This window comes from Giraffa tippelskirchi, chromosome 10, assembly GCF_054371585.1.
Source record: "Giraffa tippelskirchi isolate mGirTip1 chromosome 10, T2T-mGirTip1v1.2.pri, whole genome shotgun sequence".
Classification (NCBI taxonomy): Eukaryota; Metazoa; Chordata; class Mammalia; order Artiodactyla; family Giraffidae; genus Giraffa; species Giraffa tippelskirchi.
The window spans coordinates 24612543-24634182 of record NC_137284.1 but is presented as its reverse complement, the minus strand read 5'-3'; the positions used below and the strand labels follow the sequence as shown (position 1 = coordinate 24634182).

At 39.4% G+C, this 21640-nt stretch overlaps 1 protein-coding gene and 1 long non-coding RNA gene across 4 annotated transcripts in view; both read right to left on the bottom strand.

Moving 5' to 3' along the window:
- The window catches only part of NELL1 (neural EGFL like 1), a 987615-nt gene that overhangs the window by 373652 nt on the left and 592323 nt on the right, over window positions 1-21640 (bottom strand). The window lies entirely within an intron of this gene.
- On the bottom strand, window positions 16398-20772 carry LOC145523130 (uncharacterized). Its single transcript, XR_014066368.1, has 2 exons — window positions 18759-20772; window positions 16398-18510 (listed from the first exon to the last, which is right to left on the bottom strand). It is a non-coding gene; the product is annotated as an uncharacterized LOC145523130 (long non-coding RNA).

The following is a 21640-nucleotide window of genomic DNA, read 5'->3' as shown; positions in this document are numbered from 1 at the left end:
CCAATTCCTGGACCCTATCAACCGCTAATCTGGTTCTCCATAGCTGTCATTTAGACAATGGTATACAGTGGCATTACACAGTTAAGTAAACTTTGAGATTGATTTTTTTAAAAATAGATTTAATGCCCTTGAGTTGCATTCAGACTGTTGCAGCTTCAATAGCTCATCCCTTTTTACTGCTGTGTAGTATTCCATTGGAACGATGTATAGTTTGTTCAACCATTCACATGCTGAAGGGACTTGGATTGTTTCCTGTGCTTCACAACTCTGAAAAAAAGGTGCTGCAAACATCTGTGACAGGTTTTTGTGTGGCTATATTTTCGTTACTCTAGGATAAATATCCATGAGTGTGATTATAGGGGCATCTGTTAGGTGCATGTTTTGTTTTGTAAGAAACTACCAAATGAACTTTCAGAATGGCTGTACTATTTTACATTCCCACTATCAATGCATGAGTGATCGTTTCTCTACATCATTGCTAGCATTTGGAACTGTCATTTCATGATTTTAGTCATTCATATTGTGTGCATTATGATACTGCATTGAGATCGTAATTTGCCAGTTTGCTAATAGCTAATGATGATAGCATCTTTCCACATGTTCCTTTGCCATCTATATCTTTGGTGAAATGTCTTTTGCTGATTTTATAATTGGACCTTTTTTCTTTTCTGTTGAGTTTTGAGAATTCTTCATATATTCCAGATATAAAGCCTTCATTGGGATATGTGATTTGCAGATATTTTCACAGTCTCTAGCTTGTATTTTCATCCTGGTTGCAGCCTTTCACAATGCAAAGTGTTTTACTTTTGATGAAATTCAATTTACCTATTTTTCATTTTATTAATAGTGCATTAGATATCACATGTAAGAACTCTTTCTCTAACCCGAGATCTCAAAGATTTCCTCCCATTTTTTTCTTAACAGTTTTGTACTTCTACCTCTTAGATTATAAATGTGTGACCCATTTTGAGCTTATTTTTGCATATGGTAAGAAGTTTAGGTTTTTGCCTATGCATGTCATTTGTTGAAAAAGCTACTTTTCCTTCATTGAATTGCAAAAGCTTTTGTCAAAAACCAATTATTTGTATTTGGGTTCTTCTCTTTCCTGATTCTCTATTCTGTTTCACTGATTTGTGTGTGTATTCCACTGCCAATCCCCCACTGCCATGAGTATTGTGAGTATAGAAAGCCTTCATATCATATAACAGTAATTCCCTTCACTTTACCCTTTCCATTTTATTTTAGTCATCTTATTTCTTCTCCCTTTCTGCATAAATTTTAGATACTGTTTGCCCATTTCTAGAGAAAATCTTGTTGAGATTTTCACAGGAATTTTATTAAATGTATCAGTTTGTGGAGTATTGACATCTTTACTATATTGAACCTTCTAACCTGTAAACACAGTATGTTTTCCCCATTTACCTACACTTTTATTTCTTCCATCGGTGTGTTGCAATTTTCAGCACACAAATCCTGTACGTGTTTTATTAGATTTATAACTAGGAATTTCACTTTATTTCAGAGTGATTGTATATGATGTTATGTTTTCAATTTTAGTTTCTATATATCACTTGATAGTATAAAGAATAAAATCAATTTTGTGTGTTAATCTAGTACAGCTTGTGACTCTGCTGAACTCACTTGTTAGTTGTAGAATTTTCCTGTAGATTCCTCAGAATTAACTCCATAGACAAGTACATCATCTGTAAATAAGATCAGCTTTATTTCTTCCTTTCTGATCTGCATGCTTTTTATTTCCTTGTGTTGCCACTTTATTCTGTCAGCTAAGATTTTCGGTGCTATGTCACACAGGAATGAAAGCACACTATCATTGGTTTGTGCCCAATGTTTGGAGAAACAAAAAAGTCTTTCAGCATTAAATGTAATGGTAGTTCCACGTCATACAGCCTTGACCATTCTGGGTGGAGGTGAAAGCTCTGATGGACCCCCTGGCACTGAAGTTGGGGAGAGACAGACTACCCATCAATCTTGCCTTGCCCTGGCTTTGCACAGTCTGTGTGCTGCTGAACAGGAGGAGAGGCCCAGCTCCATGCTGGACCCACTGACATTTCCACAGAGAGGGACTTAAAGCACCACCTGCTTCTGCTAAGAAGGTTTCCTACTGTCATATGGTTCAAGAAGGGTGAGTTTTCAGAAAGGTTTTCTGTTCTATTAGACCCCCTTTTCTAGTTCTTTCTCTAGGAGCAGTCTTTCCTCTGTGCCTATCTGTGGATTCAGGTTCCAGACTTCTTCAGCTCCTCATCTGAGAGACACAAAAGCAAAACGAAACCAGAGAACTCAACACATTCTTGTTCATCTCCCAGAGCCGCTATGTAGTCCATCTTCTTCTACCCACCTTTCAGAGTTTACCCAGGCATTTGTTGTGTTATATCCAAGGGTTTTTTAGTTGTTAAGGGCCTGGGAGGAATGGGGATAGTCCAACTTGGCAAGTCTTAAGTGTGTTTAATTTTTAGGAAAATATTAACTTTCCTTCACTTTTTCAAAAAGACAAATCTCTGATAATTGGAATTTTTCATAAACATGAACACATTTAATTGTTTAGCATATTTTTGAGCAGACATTATGATGTAGATATTGCTCTAAATGTGTTGTACCATTCATATGAATTAAATACTACTATCCATATTTTCTAAATGAAGAAATGGGAAAAGGGAGGTTTTAAGTGGTCCAAGGGGTAGAATGGGAGAGTCAAACCAAGACAGTTACAGTCAAACCATGGCAGAAGAATTAGCACCATAATCCCTTATCAAACCATCAAGTTTCACTGATTTTTCTTTCTAAATGTCTTTCAGATTCATTCTTTCATCTTCATTTCTACCATCCTCATCGAAGCTACCATCATCTTAGCCACATCCAAGTAGTCAATACTTGCGCTCTTCCTGTAGCTTCTAAATGGAACTCTTATAATCACTGTTCATTTTTCTTTTTTTTCTTTTTTTTTATAAATTTATTTATTTTAGTTGGGGGCTAATTACTTTACAATATTGTAATAGTTTTTGCCATACATTGACATGAATCAGCCATGGGTTTACATGTGTTCCCCTTCCTGGACCCCCCACCCACCTCCCTCCCCATCCCATCCTTCTGGATCATCCCATTGCCACGGCCCTGAGCCCTTGTCACATGCATCGAACATGGAATGGTGTTCTGTTTCACATATGATAATATACATGTTTCAATGCTATTCTCCCAGAACGTCCCACCCTCACCTTCTCCCTCAGAGTCCATAAAATTGTTCCATGCATCTGTGTCTCTTATTCTGTCTCGCATATAGGGTTATCGTTACCATCTTTCAAATTCCCTCAAAGGTGCTCATCTTACAGTCTTTTGTAAAACCCCTCAGTTACTTTTCACTGGTCTTAAAATGTGGACAAACATTTTTAATATAACCTCCTCAGCCTGTCACGGGTTTGCTTGCACCTGACTGCCTCAGTTCATTTTCACATTTGTCTGCTCAGCTCCTACCACAGTGCTTTATTTCCTGTTTCAAAAGGGCTTTGTCCCCATGGGTCACAGACACTTTCACATGCTCTTCTTTCTTAGCCACATTAACACTTGCTTATCCTGGGTATTCAGTTCAGTTCTCACCTCCTCAGAGGAAAGAATGCTCAATCTCCTTGCTCAGAAAGATTCCCTTATAATATGTGGCTCAGACAGTAAAGAATCGGCCTGCAAAGCAGGAGACCTGGGTTTGATTCCTGGGTTGGGAAGATCCCCTAGTTAAGGGCATGGCAACCCACTCCAGTATTCTTGCCTGGAGAATCCCCATGGACAGAGGAGCCTGGTGGGCTACAGTCCATGGGGTCGCAAAGAGTTGGCCACAACTGAGCGACTGAACAACAACAGCAAGGAGAATTAAGAAAAGGAAAAGTTAATTGAATCAGGCAGCTGGCAAAAGCTTAGATGGGAAGAGCTTATAACTGAAATACAAGCAGGTAATGATGTGTTGATATATTCATTTATCATAGTGACTGTATGAAAAGGAGAAAGGAATGAGGTTTAAGGAGCTCTCTCTGAGTCAGGCCACTTCCTTCATAAAGAATTGCTAAAGGCACAACTCCTAGATTCTGAGAAAATACTTGCAAATCATGCATCTTTTAAGCAACTTGAATCCAGAATATATAAAAAGCTTTACAACTCAGTAATAAAAAAGCAACCCGATTAGAAAATGGGAAAAGTATTTAAATAGACATTTTGCTAAGCATACATATAAATCTCTAATAAACACATGAAAGGATACTCAACATCTTTAGTCATGAAGGAGACCCAAAGCAAAACCACAGTGACCAAGTCACACACACCAGAATGACTATAATCAAGACTGACAACAGAAATTATCTATAAAAAAGTAAAGAAACTGAATCCCTTGTGTCACTGCTAATGGGAATGTGAAATATTTGGAAATTACTCGGCAGTTCCACAAACTAGTAAATATAAGATTACCACATGCTCCAGCAATTCTGCTTCTAGGCATACACTTGAGAAAAATGAAAATATATCCACACAAAGATTCACACAGGAATATTCATACTAGCATCATTCATAACAGCCAAAGGTGGAAACAACCCATAAAGACATTAACAGATGATTGCATAAAGAGAATGTGGTATATCAATATAATGGGATGTTTTTCAGTAATGAAAAATAACGAAGCAGAAATTCCCTGGTGGTCAGGGGTTAAAACTGCACTTGCAATGCAGGGGGGTGTGGGTTCGATCCCTGGTGGGGGAACTAAGAGCCCACAGGCAGTGTGGTGCAAAAAAAAAAAAAAAATTTAAAGAAAGAAAAGAATGAAGCACTGCTACATACAACAGCATGTGTCATGGATAAACCTCAAAAACATTTGCTAAGTGCAAGAAGTCAATCACCTGCTTTATGTTCTCATTTATATAAAATATCCAGATGGCAAATCTATAAAGTCATAAACTAGGTAAGTGGCTACTTAGGGCTAAGTTCAAGGAAATGGATACAAGTTTTCTCCTTGGGGTGATAAAAATGTTCTAAAATTAGAGTATTATAATGGAAGTGCAATTCTGAAAATACACTTAAAACAATTAAACTGTATTTTTTTATTTTAAAGATTTTTGTTCGTTTGAATTTGTCACTCTCACTGAGATAGCTTTTGTGCTAATTAGTATGGGTTAGTAAAACACTGTCGTTTTTTCTGCTTGATTGTTTGGGGTGTTATTTTTTTAGCCACACCCGGCATATTGCGGGATGGGATGGAACCTGGGCCCCATGAACTGGAAGTGTGCAGGACTGCCAAGGAATTCCCTGAACTATACATTTTAAGGAGGTGAACTTTATGCTACATACATTATACCTCAATAAAGCTGTTAAAAATTAGTAAGTATAAAGTTCTTAATTAAACTGGCATGTTTATTTCTGCCCATGTCTTAAAGCAAGGATGGAAAGACTCATCAGATATCATTCTTGGGTGAAATGTTCTGCAAAGGAAGATTAGAAATGTTAGTTATTTTGCTAATATCCTAGGGACATGCCACATTTCCTTAATTGAAAAAACAACATTTATTTAATGGTAATATTGGGGGAAGGAGGAAGAAGTAATTATATATAAAATGCATTCATTCCCAGTTTCTTATATGAAATCTGAAAATCTGTTCTTTAGGCTCAAGGACAAATGTTCTTTGCAATCTAACACAGTGCGTGAATTTGAGAAACAATTTTCTAAGTCAGAGTAAATACAACTCTAAGCCCTGTAAGCCCTCGATTTGCCAGAATGGACAACTAAATCTCATTTATTATTGAAATCCACTCCACCTCACTTTGCCCTTTGTGGGATTCTATCATGATTCTGTGGGTCTCAGGCAAAACCTTATGCGAAGGCTGTCTGATTTTCACACTGGTTATTATTCTGGCCCAATTAAAAGGAGGCTTGAAGCCCTGCTTTGCTGTTGTTCAGTCACTAAGTCATGTCCAACTCTTTATTACCCCATGGACTGCAGTACCCCAGGCTTCCCTGTCCTTCACCATCTCCCAGAGTTTGCTCAAACTCATGTCCATTGAGTCAGTGATGCCATCCAACTCTCTCATCCTCTGTCTCCCCCTTTTTCTGTCTTCAATCTTTCCCAGCATCAGGGTCTTTTCCAAAGTGTGGGCTCTTCATGTCATGTAGTCAAAGGATTGGAGCTTCAGTTTCAGCATCAGTCCTTCCAAGTGAATCGGTGATTTCCTTTAGGATTGACTGGTTTGATATCCTTGCAGTCCAAGGGACTGTCAAGGGTCTTCTACAGCACCAGAGTTTGAAAGCATCAATTCTTTAGTGCTCAACCTTCTTTATGGTCCAACTCTCACATCTGTACGTGACTAATGGAAAACTACGGCTTTGACTATATGGACCTTTGTTGGCAAAGTGAGGTCTCTGCTTTTTAATACACTGTCAAGGAAAGGGAATGGCAAACCACTTCAGTTTTTTTGCCTTGAGAACCCCATGAACAGTATGAAGCCCTGCCATTCACCTGCTAAACTCAGGTGCTGAAATCTTTGCCAAGAGCAGGTACACTAGTATTTAGAACCTGAATTTTGGGGTCCACTGTATACCCATTATTCACCCACTCTTGGAGACATCAATGAAGAATCTAGAGGCCCCTATCTTCCCTCTCCTGGAGCTAAACTACCGTAGCTTAGACTACTTTTACTACTTCCCAAATACCAAGCCCTATAATCCCAGTTCCCTCTGGGAGATTCAGTCTCCAACTTTTTCTTCTTTCTTAAAATGAGGTAGCATTATACAAATTTCATCCATATGACATTATATTTCTATTTCTGTATACACTACTGTGTCAGTTCAGTTCAGTCGCTCAGTCGTGTCCGACTCTTTGCAACCCCATGAACCGCAGCACACCAGGCCTCCCTGTCCATCACCAACTCCCAGAGTTTACTCAAACGCATGTCCATTGAGTCGGCGATGCCATCCAACCATCTCATCCTCTGTCTTCCCCTTCTCCTCCTGCCCTCAATCTTTCCCAGCATCAGGGTCTTTTCAAATGAGTCAGCTCTTCGCATGAGGGTGGCCAAACTATTGGAGTTTCAGTGTGCACTACCAAAAATTTAGTTTCTCTCTGTCGCCACAGAGTTGACCCCCTTGTCCCATTTTGCATCCCCAAAACTTCCCCTCTGGTAACTGCTGCTCTGTTCTCTGTACCCACGTGTTTGATTTTGTTTGGTTTGTTCAGTTATTCGTTTTTTAGTTTGTTTTTCATATTTCACATGAATGAAATCATATGGTATTTGTCATTCTCCGTCTGCCTGATTTAACTTAGCATAATGCCCTCAAAGTCCATCCATGTTGTCATAAATGACAAGATTTCATGTTTTATGGCTGACTCGTATTTCATTGCAATATATACATGTATGCCATATCTTCTTTCTCCATTCATCTGTCAGTAGACACTTAAACTGTTCCCAGAAAAACAAGTGTACTAAGTCTTCCCATTGGCAAAGAGGCTTGGGTCTCTAGGACCAACAGCTATTCTCAACTCAAAACCATGAGTAGGAATATGGGTAGAACAGATATGGCAGAATCACTGCAGAAGCAAAACCAAAAAGCAAAACGAGACAAGCCAGTTCCCATCCTTTCTGGTGTGTGTGTGATCTGCATAAAATAATCTTTTACTTTTATTATTATTTTCTGTAATATATACCCTTTCTAATTCCTCCACGGCAGGGAGAAACAAACCACAGTGTAGTTAACTCAATCAAGTGCTTTTCTATTTGGATATACAGTACTATATATTAAGTATGGCATGTTATATATAATATATATTAATCATTTACACATATTTGTCCATGCATAAAAACATCTATAAAATGCATATTAAACCATTAGCAATGATTTACACAGGGAAGTTGGATAGAGGATAAATGGAAGGCATTTTACTATTTACTTCACTTAGTTTGTACTTATGAATTTTTTACAAACAACATGTATCTTTTATTGCTAAAAAAAGTGCTTGTTTGTTTGTCTTCTAAGGAAAAGGAAAATGCTTTCAGTGCAATCAAGTTTGTATCGAAAAGACAAAGTTTTGGAGGCTGACAGATCTGCATGCGAATCTTAGTACTGGATACAAATCCCAGAGAGATTTGACAAATTCTTTGCACCACAGTTTCTGCGGATGTAAAACAGACAATGATAGCGTGACTAGGAGTAGAAAGCCAGGTTTAGTGTCTGATTTCGTCAGATCCAAACTGACTATATTATGAAAAAGACATTCAGAAAACACTTATACAGTGAATGTTATTAAACTTTGTGAAATATCTTTGTGAAATAAACTTTGTGAAATTATTCTGGGCACATAATGGATGCTCCACAAATGGCAGAGGCCACCACTACCACCATCATCAACATCATCACGGTGTGATGTTGGCCTGCATTTTCCATGAGCTCTTCCTCAATAATTATAGGAAGATACTACTAGGAGCTTTCTTACTTTCCTTTATGTCCCCAAGGCTCTGAATCCAAATCCAGCTTTGTTGCTTGCTCTCTGAATCTCAGCATTGTCGCCCAAAATTGGAAGCAATAAGATCCATCATGCAGAGCTGCTGGGAAGAGTAACTGATCGAGCATGAAGTGTCTGGTGTATACCAGCTAAGCAATACAGATTCAGTAAATGTTAGTTTTGTTCCACAGGGATAATTTAGCAATGCATCGTTAAGCTACAAAATTAATGAAGAGCTGAACTGCACTCCAGTGTTTTTGGGTTTCTTTTAAACACCTATCCAATAGAAATATCCAAAATGAGAATAAAAGAAAGATGTGAAACTGCTGTTGGACTTTGGCTTTAAAGAACGGTCACAAAACCATCCCCAAAGTGACCTTTTTCTCTTTTTGCTGTGAAGAGGCAGGATGGCTATTGTGTAGGTTCCACAACTACCCAGAGAGATTCTGAAGAAAACTGTCTAAATATGAAACACGGAGAGAAAACGAATGCTGTGTTGATGTTTTTCTTTATCACAGAAGCTTGCCTTTTCCTTCAGGGATTCTTGACACAAATGTATTGGTCTTTCTCTGTCTGAAGCAAGGTGATGGTGCAGAAAAACAAGGAATCTGGGAAGAAGACTGGTCAAACGGAAAAGTCTCTTTTGCTCCCATTTTAATATGTGATTATGACTTTTCTTGTGCTCTTGGGCTCAGATGACTCACGAAGCCCCAGAGAAAAAGAGAATAGAATTAAAGGGAAACATAGAACCCTGAAAATGTGCTAGTCCTATTACCCTGCTTTCCAAATATTTCCCTTTGTTCCTTTTGAATTCCTTCTCCATCCCCAACTATAGTGGGTTGAATAGTGCTTCTTCCCCAAATTCATGTCCGCTGGAAACTCAGGATGTGACCTTATCATGAAACAGGGTCTTTGCATACATCATTAGTTAAGATGACACCATAATGGATTAAGGTGGACCCTAAATCCACTGACTGGTACCCTTTCAAGAAGAGAATACATAACAGGAAGAAGGCCTTGTGCAGCTGGAGACAGAGCCTGGACCTCACAGCCGCAAGGCAAGGAGCACCAGAGCACCCAGGACACAGGAGAGATGGGGATGGCTCCCCCCTCAAGGCTGTGGAGGGAGCGTGGCCCTGCTGGCTCCTTGATTTTGTATTCTGGCCTCCAACATTGTGAAAGAAAGCTTTTCTGTGGTTTTAAACCACTCAGTGTGTGGCAGTTTGTTATGGCAGCACTAGAAAACTAATGTGCTAGGATTATGTTTAATTGTTCAACCACTGAGGTGCTGATGCCCTTCATGTTTCCTAGAAAAGAGACCCTGTAGGGTTGAAAGAAAGAGGGCCGAGGATACAAAGTTCATAATGAAATCATGCGACAGTGTTTTCAGGGTACAGGGAAGAGCAGGCATTTGAGACACTCATACTGAGTTTGAACCCCAGTCCCTACATAAAGCAACTCTAAGGTATCAGTAAGTCACTTAACCCTTCTGAGACCCCATGTCCCCATCTTTAAAAAGAGACGATGCTACCTACTTTCTGTGGAGTTGGGAATATTAAGAAAGATGTAATTCGAAAGCTTTGCACAGTTCCTGACACATAATACTAGATGCTCAGTAACAGGTAGTTTTGTTTTTTTAATGCAGCTAGTCTAGGACTCTGAAAATCAGAATACTTCAAATATGTCAGGCCGTATATCCAGGCAAAACTATAACTCAAATACACGCATCCCGATATTCACAGCAAAACTGTTAATAGCCAAGACATGGAAGCAACCTAAGTGTTCACTGACAGATGAATGGATAAATATGTGGAGCATATTTATAAAGGAATACCAGTCTGTCTTGAAAAAAGAACGAAATAATGCCATATGCATCAAAATGCGTGCGTGCTAAGTCGCTTTAGTCATGTCCAATTCTTTGTGACCCCAAGGACTGTAGCCTGTCAGGCTCCTCTGTCCAAGGAATTCTCCAGGCAAGAATCCTGGAGTGGGTTGCTATACCCTACTCCAGAGCAACATAGATGGACCTAAAGATTATTGTAATAAGTGAAGTAAGTCAGAAAGAGAAAGACAAATACCATGTGATAGCACTTATATGTAGAATCTAAAATATAACACAAGTGAACCTGTCTACAAAACAGAAACAGACTCAAAGGTATAAAAGACAGACCTGTGGTTGCCAAGAGGGAGAGAGGGTGGGGTGGGGGGATGGAATGGACTTTGGGGTTAGCAGATGCAAAGTATTATATATAGAATGGATTAAAAACAAGTTATATGGTATAACACAGGGAACTCATTCAATATCCTGTGAAACATCATAATGGAAAAATGAAAAAAAATATATATATATATACACGTATACACACACACACATATACATATATAACTGAATCACTTTGTTGAACAGCAAAAAATTAACACATTATAAATCAACTACACTTCAATAAAATTAATTTTACACACAAACACACATGCCAGGCCAATTATCAAAGTAAATGCCATTCTAAAAATATAGAAGTGTATCTCTATTAAGCTTAAAAGAGGTTTATAATCTGTCTGTACTGCCTCAGCTCTCTGATGAGTATTCCTAGGAATCTGTATTAACAAGTAAATTCCTAGAGCATACAAAAGAAGACACTAAGCTTTCTCATCCTCATGGACTGGAAGGTACACTCTTTTGGTTGACCATCCATAATTTGTTGCCCTCTTCCTTCCTTGTTCCTGGGAAAGTCTACCTAGTATAGTGTACGATACCAGCTACTTTCCATGATCCTTAATACCGAGATTACTGGAGGTCCAGTGGGCTTAGGTAAGCGTGCTGGGGGGTTTCTGCAACTGATTTCTTCCATGAACGAGGTGGAAAAATGAAAAGGAGGAATAGGTAGAGGAAGAAGAGAAGTACATCATGTAAATGTTGTGGTCCTCTCCCTGCCTTTTGTTGTCTTCTTTACCCCTCCGACTAGACGTTCAAGAATAGATTTCGAAAGCAACTTTCTTCAATAGTATGTAATTATTCAGCATATATTATGTGCTAACAATGTGCTCAGCAGAGGCGATACAAGGGTAAAGATAGACATTGGTCCTGTCTTCTTAGGAAGGCTCTTCTTAGAGCCTATTCAGTTCAGTCACTCAGTCATGTCCAGCTCTCTGCAACCCCATGAACTGCAGCACGCCAGGCCTCCTTGTCCATCACCAACTTCCGGAGTCCACCCAAACCCATGTCCACTGAGTCAGTGATGCCATCCAACCATCTCATCCTTTGTCATCCCCTTCTCCTCCTGCCTTCAATCTTTCCCAGCATCAGGGTCTTTTCAAATGAGTCAGCTCTTCGCATCAGGTGGCCAAAGTATTGGAGTTTCAGCTTCAACATCAGTCCTTCCAATGAACACCCAGGACTGATCTCCTTTAGGATGGACTATTATCTAGAGACAAATCAAGCCTTCTAGTCGCAGATAGTAAACACTAGAAATAATAATACACAACAAGAGAACATGATCCAGGTGAGGAGTTAGGGAAGACTTCCCAGAGGAAGTGACATTTAATGAAAGAACTGAATGGGAGTTAGCTAGGCAAAATGAGACAGGGGATCAACTTTGAAAATAATTATAAATAAAACAGCAAACAAACTGAGTCTAACTGTCAAAGCAACACTAGAGTTCATACAGTAAATCATTACAGCAAGGTGATGGTTCTATAGAAATTGCTTCAATTAACAATGGCATGGAAACACAGGCAAAGGAAATAGCCCTATTTACATAGTGAATATGCACTTGTGGGCCTGGATTCCTTCCAAAGGAAAAGGAAGCTGCTTGATATAGGTGTCCTGTGCCTGTCTCCCTACCTTTGGATAACTCCCCTGATGTTTACAGACAAATATCATCTTCTTCTCTGGGTCTGTGGCAGGTTTTTCTAAAAATGGTCAAAACTGTATGCCCCAGCTCACATGCTATTCTGCAATATAATCTCACTCTTCCCTGAGTCATGGAGCCCAATCTATTCCTCCCTTACAAATGCATTTGTAATCAAGGGAATGTGGCAGAAACCATGTCACATGACTTCCAAGGTGAAGATCAGAATGAGTCTGGCAGTTTCTGGATGCCCCATCCCAGGATGTTACCTCCCAGAACCCAGTACCAGGTGGTGAAAGGCTGAAGACACAAGGCCAGACATGCAGATGTGCAGGCTCCAGGTGACAGTCCCAGCTGAGCCCAGCCTTCAAGAAATATCAACCCAGGCACCAGACACGTGAGGACAGAAGCCTTCGAAAGATGCCACTGCTCAGTTGCCTGAGATTTCTTCCCAGCTCTTTAAGATTTCCCAGCTGAGACCCTGGTATCAAGGAGATGCAAGCTATCCCTGCTGGGCCCTGTCTAGATTATTCACCCACAGAATTTATGAGTAGAGTAAGTGATGGTTGTTTTACATGACTAAGTTTGAGGTGTCCATCAGACAGCAATAGATTCCCAGGACACGATCCGTGGCTTTGTGCCCATGGTGTGATAGGACACAGAAACTCAATGAGGTTTTTGAGGAGCTGGGATGAAATGAAATCAAAGCACCTGGAAAGACTGTGCTCATTCCTCTGAGACAGCTTCCATCTTCAGAATGAGGTATACTAAAGGATAACTCCCTATCTGTCAGTAGTTTCACACTGTTTCTCTCTGCAACGTTTTCAGTTATCACCTGACATAGATAGACCCTAAAATGAACCTAAGGAAGAGCCATTTTGCAACACTCAAAAATATATTTTCATCAACTACATGACCTCCATGGGAATTTCAAGGTATGTTTATAGAGTTGGTGAAACCTGTCACCAAATTCTATATTCAGTTCCTCTGGTTGATGCTGTCTGCTGCTGCTAAGTCGCTTCAGTCGTGTCTGACTCTGTGCAACCTCATAGACAGCAGTCCAGCAGGCTCCACCGTCCCTGGGATTCTCCAGGCAAGAATACTGGAGTGGGTTGCTGTTTCGTTCTCCAGTGCATAAAAGGGAAAAGTGAAAGTGAAGTCGCTCAGTCGTCTGACTCTTAGCGACCCCATGGACTATAGCCTACCAGGCTCCTCTGTCCATGGGATTTTCCAGGCAAGAGTACTGGAGTGGGGTGCCATTGATGCTGTCTAGCAATGTATTAATAGGGGAGGAAGGAGAAAATCAGAGCAGAGCCAAAGGTTTTTCTGGAGAATTTCTAGGTCAGAGCATAGATAAAGGTCAGAGATAAGGTTTTGTCCTCTCTAAAGGTGGTAAAGTGAAGGGATTAGAAATATGGGCTCTGGACACACAAAGTCTCAAGTTAAAGTTCTTATTTTCTTACTGTGGTTATCAGAACTTTTAAATGTGGCTAGCACTGTGCAAGCAGCACTAGTGGTAAAGAACCTGCCTACCAATGCAGGAGACATAAGAGACGGGGGTTTGATCTCTGGATTGGGACGATCCCCTGGAGGAGGGCATGGCAACCCACTCCAGTATTCTTACCTGGAAAACCCCATGGACAGAGGAGCCTGGTGGGCTACAGTCCATAGGGTCACAAAGAGTCGGACACGACTAAAGCGACTTCGCATACATGCACAGCACTGTACATCTACTGGACATTGCTATATATCAGGTGTTTCTTAAATGTGGGCAGGAAAGAAACAGGAACAGGGAGGGGTACCTCTGAGAAGATTTTTGCATTCTTAACCCCAATTTTGTTTTTTTTTCCATAAAAGTAAGACGTACGCAGCAATATAAAACTCTGATATGGGTTTCTCTCTTTGCAATGGGCACAGTAAAAACAGCAGTCTCTAAAATAGGATTCATTTGAAAACCAGGTGTGAGTGTGTTTGCCTAGAGTGCTGTATCAGAAAACACTCAAAGCCTCAGTACACAAGGAAGATTGCTGGGGTTAATTCACAATATTTACCATGGATGCAAGAGGAAACAGTGACAGCACCACATACAATGTAATGACTATTCTTGTATGGAAATAATACCAATAATTTCTGGAGAATGCATTTTTGTTGTGACATGTCCAAGACATTTACTCTTGCTGGATATTTTCCATTCACAATTTTATTCTACTCTCACAGTAACCTAGAAAGGTAGTAACTACCATCCCTGTTTTACCTATGTGAAAAATGAAAATCAGAGAGGTTAGTTTGCTGAGTTAATAAAAGTAAAGTCCAGGATTTGAAATCAATACGGTATCTTTCTAAAGCTCACATGCTAACTACCATTGGCTGGAATCGGGTACTATCTCCTGACAGAGAACTTCCTGAGATGCGGTGGTAGCATGAGTCTCAGTATTCTGCCTGCTCCCCAGTGGTTAGTGTCTGACTTATTCCTAGACTTGGCTCTGTGCTGACCCACTTTTCACATATAATACAGGGGTGTCAATGGAGCATACCCTCAAGTCATTTTCTCCCACCTTAGGAGGTTACTCTAGACCAGTGGTTCTCAAATTTTGTCACTGCTGTTATTCAGTTGCTAAGTCATGTCTGACTCTGTGACCTCATAGACGGGAGCATGCCAGGCTCCTCAGTCCTCCACTGTCTCCCAGAGTTCGCCCAAATCATGTCCATTGAGTTGGTGACACTATCTAATCATCTCATTCTCTGTCACCCTCTTCTCCTTTAGCCCTCAATCTTTCTCAGCATCAGGGTCCTTTCCAGTAAGCCGGCTCTTTGCATCAGGTGGCCAAAGTATTGGAGCTTCAGCTCTAGCATCAATCCTTCCAGTGAATATTCAAGAACTGATTTCCTTTAGCATGGACTGGTTTGGTCTCCTTGCAATTCAAGGGACTCTCAAGAGTTTCTCCAGCACCACAGTTCAAAAGCATCAATTCTTCTCAAACTTTGGCATGCCTCCTGATATGGAGCATTTGGATTTCCAGTAAGTTCCCAAGTGATACTGACATTTTTGGTCCAGGAATTATACTTTGAAAATCCGAAGCCTAGATCTAGCTCCTAGATCTTCTTGTCCACATATAAAGTCATCTGGGGTTTTAAAAATGAACCAGTACCCACATCTGAACAATTGAATCAGAATTTTGATGGTGGGTCCAGAGGTAAGCCTTTTTTAAAAATCTCCCAGGAAAGAAGTGAAGGTTGAGAACAACCAAGCTATCTGCTCTTTCTGTTGAACCTTTCCCAATATCTATTCCACAAGATAAAATTGGGGAAAATAATTCAGCCTATTCCAGGCAAACGGCCATGGCTTAACAGATTCAAAAAAGACAAGCGTAACTGCAGAGCCAAGCTCCAGCCTGGAGGTGGTTAGGTGGATCTCAGCGTAGGAATTAGGAAGTACGGAGGCCACAGGTCAGGCCCAGCAGCAGGAGACAGAGTCCCTAAAAATGCCACCAATAACTAACATTAGTCTGTCCTAGAGCAATGGTTTAATAGAGTAAAGGTCAATGTGTTCAGCCATGTCCTTTGCTTCATAGCTGGGGAATCTTCCAATGTGAAGGACACTGACATTAAAACTATTCTGTGGCTCAACAGGAATGAAAGTTGATGGAATGGAAATGATTCACTTCTGTGAGTTTCCTCAAAGAGGAGACCCAGTGCAGCTGGCATCTAATCCTGTAAAATCTACAAAGCTAAGAATTCCAAGTGTAAACACCATGAAGTTTTTTTCCATAAAGTAGGACATACCCTAGCAATCTAAAAATCTGATACGAATTTCTCCCTTCGCAGTGCCCAAAGTGAAAGCAGCAGTCTCTAAAACCTTTGCTTTATCCCTGTCACTCAAGGGAAAAAAAAAAAAAAAAAAAATCAGGAACATCAAATGAAATGGCTTCTGATCTGTGAAATTTTCTGGTGTTTGGTAACTTTGTACAAGTTCTACTCAAAACTATCCAGCATCTCCAGGACACAAAGTTCCTGAGATGCTTCTATTTTAGATTTACTTACAGGAGGATTTTTTTCCCTCTATAAAGACTTTTTTTTTCTTTTTTTCAAATGCTTCTTTATTTCCTTGTGGCTATGCCAAAGATGCTGACTGGCTCTAAAATGCAAATGCATTTTCAAATATTTATTGATTTTTTTTTCAAGATTTCTGTAACAAAATTCCTATTTATTTATTTGGGTCTGCATTCAGAACCAAACCTTATCCAAATATTAAAGACTGATCCAGTTTCCTATTTAATATCATGAGAAACTTCATTCTTTATTTCCAATTGACTTGAGAGTATCAAAACTGCAAAATATTTCAAATTTAAGCTTTCTGCCTGTCAACCTCTTTGAAAAGGAATCGTATTCTTGTATAAGGTAAATCAACTATTTGCAACATTAAAAATCACTCCATTTATCTTTTCAATGTTAACTTTTGAATTTTCACATAGGAGTAGTCAAATAACCAGAGTCTTTATCATTATTTTTTGTTTAGAAGAAGAGAAGAAATGACAAGACATAACTTTCAGGGTGTGCATTAGTTATATTCATTTTAATTGTTTAAATATTACAAATGGCTATCACTTCTCAGTGCTAGTCACCTGAAAATTCAGAACATGCAAATAATATCTCTATCACACTACAGGTTGCCACATTTTTGTGAAAACAGAAGCAGTGATAATCAATTATAATAATAGCCTAGTTCACTTTTCATTCCATATACACTCAGAGAAAGAGATGTGTAATGTACTCTTGACCTCAATAAAGGAAATCTGTTGACTTTTTAACAAAATGATTTCAAGGATCTGCTCAATCACGTAATTTCTTTCACTAAATTCATATAACAATGCTACACAATCCACAATTGGTTGAATCTGCAGATAAAGAGGCACTGTGGATATGAAGGCCGACTATAAGTTGTAAGTGGATTTTTAACCATGAAGAGGGCTGGTGCCCCTCAATCCCTTGTTGTTCAAGGGTCAGTTGTATTTTTTAAAAGCAATCAAGACAAATAAGCCTTAATTATATCTGCCTGAATTTATTTATTTAACTGTACATTCAATCAAAACTCACCATAAATATTTTTGAGCTACCTAATTATTAGCAAGCAGTACAACGAGAACTTTTTCATTTCACTCACTGAAAATTAACACACCTTTAAAATACTCAAAATGTGTTAGTGGAGGTATGATAATTATATCCTGGCCAAATAGATGATTCTTCTGCTTCATCCTCATTTGAATTAAATAAAGATCATTCTGTTTACATTCAGAAATTATAAGCAAAGTTTGCAATTAAACGATAACACACATCTCTGGGATTTGGAATGAAGAACCATAATTATTACCACATAAATAGGAAACGAATACTGCAATAAATATAGAATACCTAAAAGGAAAATCCATATTACTCAGCACCAATCAACAGAATTAATACCACCCGTTACTCCAATAAGATTTCCTGAAATGAATGGTGCTTCATGTGTACTATTTTGCCTCTTTTCATATATTTTTGAAATATCATCTCTTAAGATATTTGAAATGTAGAGTTAAATTATAAGTTATATTTGAATAGTATTCAATATTTGATTTAAAAAATAAAAGTTAAGAGAACTCCATTTTCTTCTCACATCAATTCTATAAGAAAGCCAAGAAATGACTACTGTCCTCATTTTGCCTGAGACCACAAACCAAAGATTAGGTCTCACCAAGAGTGTGCATTGAGCCCTGCATAAGCATTTACACCTCACAGTCAGGGTAGGGGGAGACAGGACTGTTATTAACATCATTTTACAAAATGAGAAAATAAATCACAGAGAAGCAAAGGGCAAAGCTTTAGCTGTCTATTGAAATTACAGAAAACTTAGCTTAAAGTAATACAAATGTATTATCTTTCAGTTCTGGAGGTCAGGGAGTCCAAAAGGGTCTCACTGGGCTGAAATCCAAGTATCAGAAGAGCTGAGTTCCTTTTTGCCCAGGTTGGGGGGATGGGGGGCAAGGTGGTGGTGGCACAGTGGTAGTGCTCTGGAGAAGAATGCTTCCTTGCCTTTTCAAGTTTCTTCTGTATGCCTATGAATTCACTTCAGTCCTCTCAGACGTTTTGCGACTCTATGGACTACCCCACCAGGCTCCTCTGTCCATGGGACTCTCCAGGCAAGAATACTGGAGTGGGTTGCCATGCCCTCCTCCAGGGCATCTTCCTGACCCAGAGATCGAACCCACGTCTCTGTCTTTTATGCTTCCTGCATTGGTAAATGGGTTCTTTACCACTAGTGCCACCTGGAAAGCCCCAAGAAAGTGTTAGTTGCTCAGTGTGCCTGACTCTTGGACTGTAGTGTCCGACTCTTAACTATCCATGGACTATAGACCGCCAGGCTCCTCTGTCCATGGAATTCTCCAGGCAAGAATACTGGAGTGGGTAGCTATTCCCTTTTCCATGGGATCTAACCAACCCAGGGATCAAACCGGGGTCTCCAACATTGTAGGCAGATTCTTTACCATCTGAGCCATCAGGGAGGCTTCATGAATTTCTAGGCCCATGGCTATTCATTCATTTTCAAAACCAGCCTAGCTAACTCCTTCATGATGCCATTTATCTGGATCTCTCTTTTGCTTCCCTCTCTCATTTATAAAAATTCTTGCAACTACATTGGGCCAACCCATAATTCAGGAAAATGAAAACATCTCAAAGACAGTTGATGAGCAACCATAATTCCATCTTCAACCTTAATTCTTCTTTGTTTTTAAACTACGTTATCAACAAGTTCCAGAGGTTAGGACATGGGTACCTTCACACTCAGCCTATCACAGAGACAGATGGCTAGCAATTAGTACAGCCAGAGTTTGAACATGAATTTGTTGACCCCAGAGCCTAACTGTGCTCTCAAATCACTATTCTATTGCTACCTTAGAATATGCCCCATATGACATGCAAAGTCTTCCCTGCCAGGAAGGCAGAAAGCACCATTTCTATTATATCCTATACCCCACTGTCCACCTGAATTGCTGAAGCTTAGTAAACTGAGGCAACGTAAGAGGTAAGAGTTAACATCTGGATTATAACCTCTTCCACCAGGCTCTGGAAATGGATGAGGAACAGCTGATCCCTAGATGCACATTCTGCAATACCAAGCGAGGAAATACAACCTTTAGAGATAAATGAGGATCTCACTAGGTTTACCATGCACTGATTTCTGATTCAAGGCTACTGTTGAGCATCCTAGATGTAGTAGTCAGAAGAGTTAGGTACCTATGTCAACAGCTGCATGTCAGAATGCTAACTGGGCACACTTCCCTCCATGCACTAGGTGACCTCAAGATATTAAGCTGAACAATCACAGACCCTGCAGCTTCTCTACAGCCAGGGCTGGACTTTGTTTGACCACAAAGTCCACCCATGCTCTCAAATCATTTGATTATACTGCTACCTTAGAATATGCCCAATATAACATGCAGCGTCTTCCCTGACAGGGAAGGGATCCAAATAGAATCAGTTTCTATGCCTTGAAACCAAAGCAAACCCCATGCTAGGATGGGACACCAGCAGCTGCATCTAGGTGTCTGAGGCCTCTATGATGCTACTGGTTGTGCAGGTGGCAGTACTTCTTGTTCTATATCCTTTCTTAAAGCTAAGTAACTTGCTGCTACATGAAACTATCATGCCTTGTCAATCTGATTGACAACACAACTGGAAACATGATCTGTTGTCTTGGTCAACAAATGACTGAGCATCTTTCCTCAATCTGCACAAGAACCAGTCCTGAGACTCCAGTTTCAATACTGTTAAATATGACAAGTAAATATCCATATGAAACTCAAACAACAACAGAAAGTCTTCTTTTTCTGGTAATAGTTCCAGCATTCCAGGCAGCTAAGCAATATATCCAGAGGGCTCTGACCATAATCAAGGTCAATTCAATTAAGAATTAAAATACATCTGGGTCTCCATTATATGTGTTTATTATAATGCCAGAAGCACTCTAAGTAAAAAAGTAAAACAGAAACAATAAATACAAAAAATAAAAACCAGAGTAGAACACCAAAAAACTGTTGTAAGTTCATTTGTTTCAACTAAGCTTAAGAATGGTTCTGGTAAATTAGTATAGCCCAATGAACTGAGTAGACATTCTTACTATCATATGTGATAATAACAGGCAGGATAATAAGTGTATATGGCTTGTCGACAGTACAGAATTTGCTGCAATCAGGTTGTAAGGTTTTTCTGATTTTTATACTTAGTGCAGTCCAGTGCCAAAGAGAACATACAATGTGTGTTGAATTTTAAAGAGAGAGTAAATTTAGGGTTCTTAATAATTCCTTGTGCTACCAAGTGATTACAGAACAAACAATCATAGGAATAAGCAATGGGAGCAATGGTATTCCACTCTTTGAAGCAATGTGACAATATGAAGGCAAGTTAAAGACGAACACAGCAGAAGAGATTTATACCAGTGTACTAAATCTAGCACTATTTGCCATTGCAAAAACTAGTGAACAGGAAAAAGAATAAGTAAATTGTGGATTATTCATGCAAAGAGTTACTACATAGCAATTAAAATGAATGAACCAGAGGCACAAAGATGAACATGGATAAACCTCAAAAACATGTTGAATCACAAAAGCAAATGGCAATTGAATATATGCAGCATGACGTCATATCTATAATGTAAGAAACAAGTCAAAGAATACAACATAGTGTTAATAGATATATGGACAGACAGTAATAATATAGAAATAAGTAACAAATTCATGAGAAATAGGAAGATGAATGAGGTCCAAGAAAGGTATCTAAGCAATTTAATGCTGCTGCTGCTGCTGCTGCTAAGTTGCTTCAGTCATGTCCAACTCTGTGCGACCCCATAGATGGCAGCCTACCAGGCTCCGCTGTCCCTGGGATTCTCCAGGCAAGAACACTGGAGTGGGTTGCCATTTCCTTCTCCAATGCATGAAAGTGAAAAGTCAAAGTGAAGTCGCTCAGTCGTGTCCGACTCTTAGCGACCCCATGGACTATAGCCTACCAGGCTCCTCCGTCCATGGGATTTTCCAGGCAAGAGTACTAGAGTGGGGTGCCATTGCCTTCTCCGAATTTAATGCTACCTGAACCTTATTAAGTATATATGGCAAGACAGTAAAATGTTAAAATTTGATAGGATTCAATGGTACAAGATTGTTCATTGCATTAGACTCTCAATTTTCCAATGTTTGTAATAATTTTGAACCTACTAAAAAAATATAGGATCACAAAAAGATTATGCTGCAATGGATTATTAAAATACTGAATTGAATATTGATT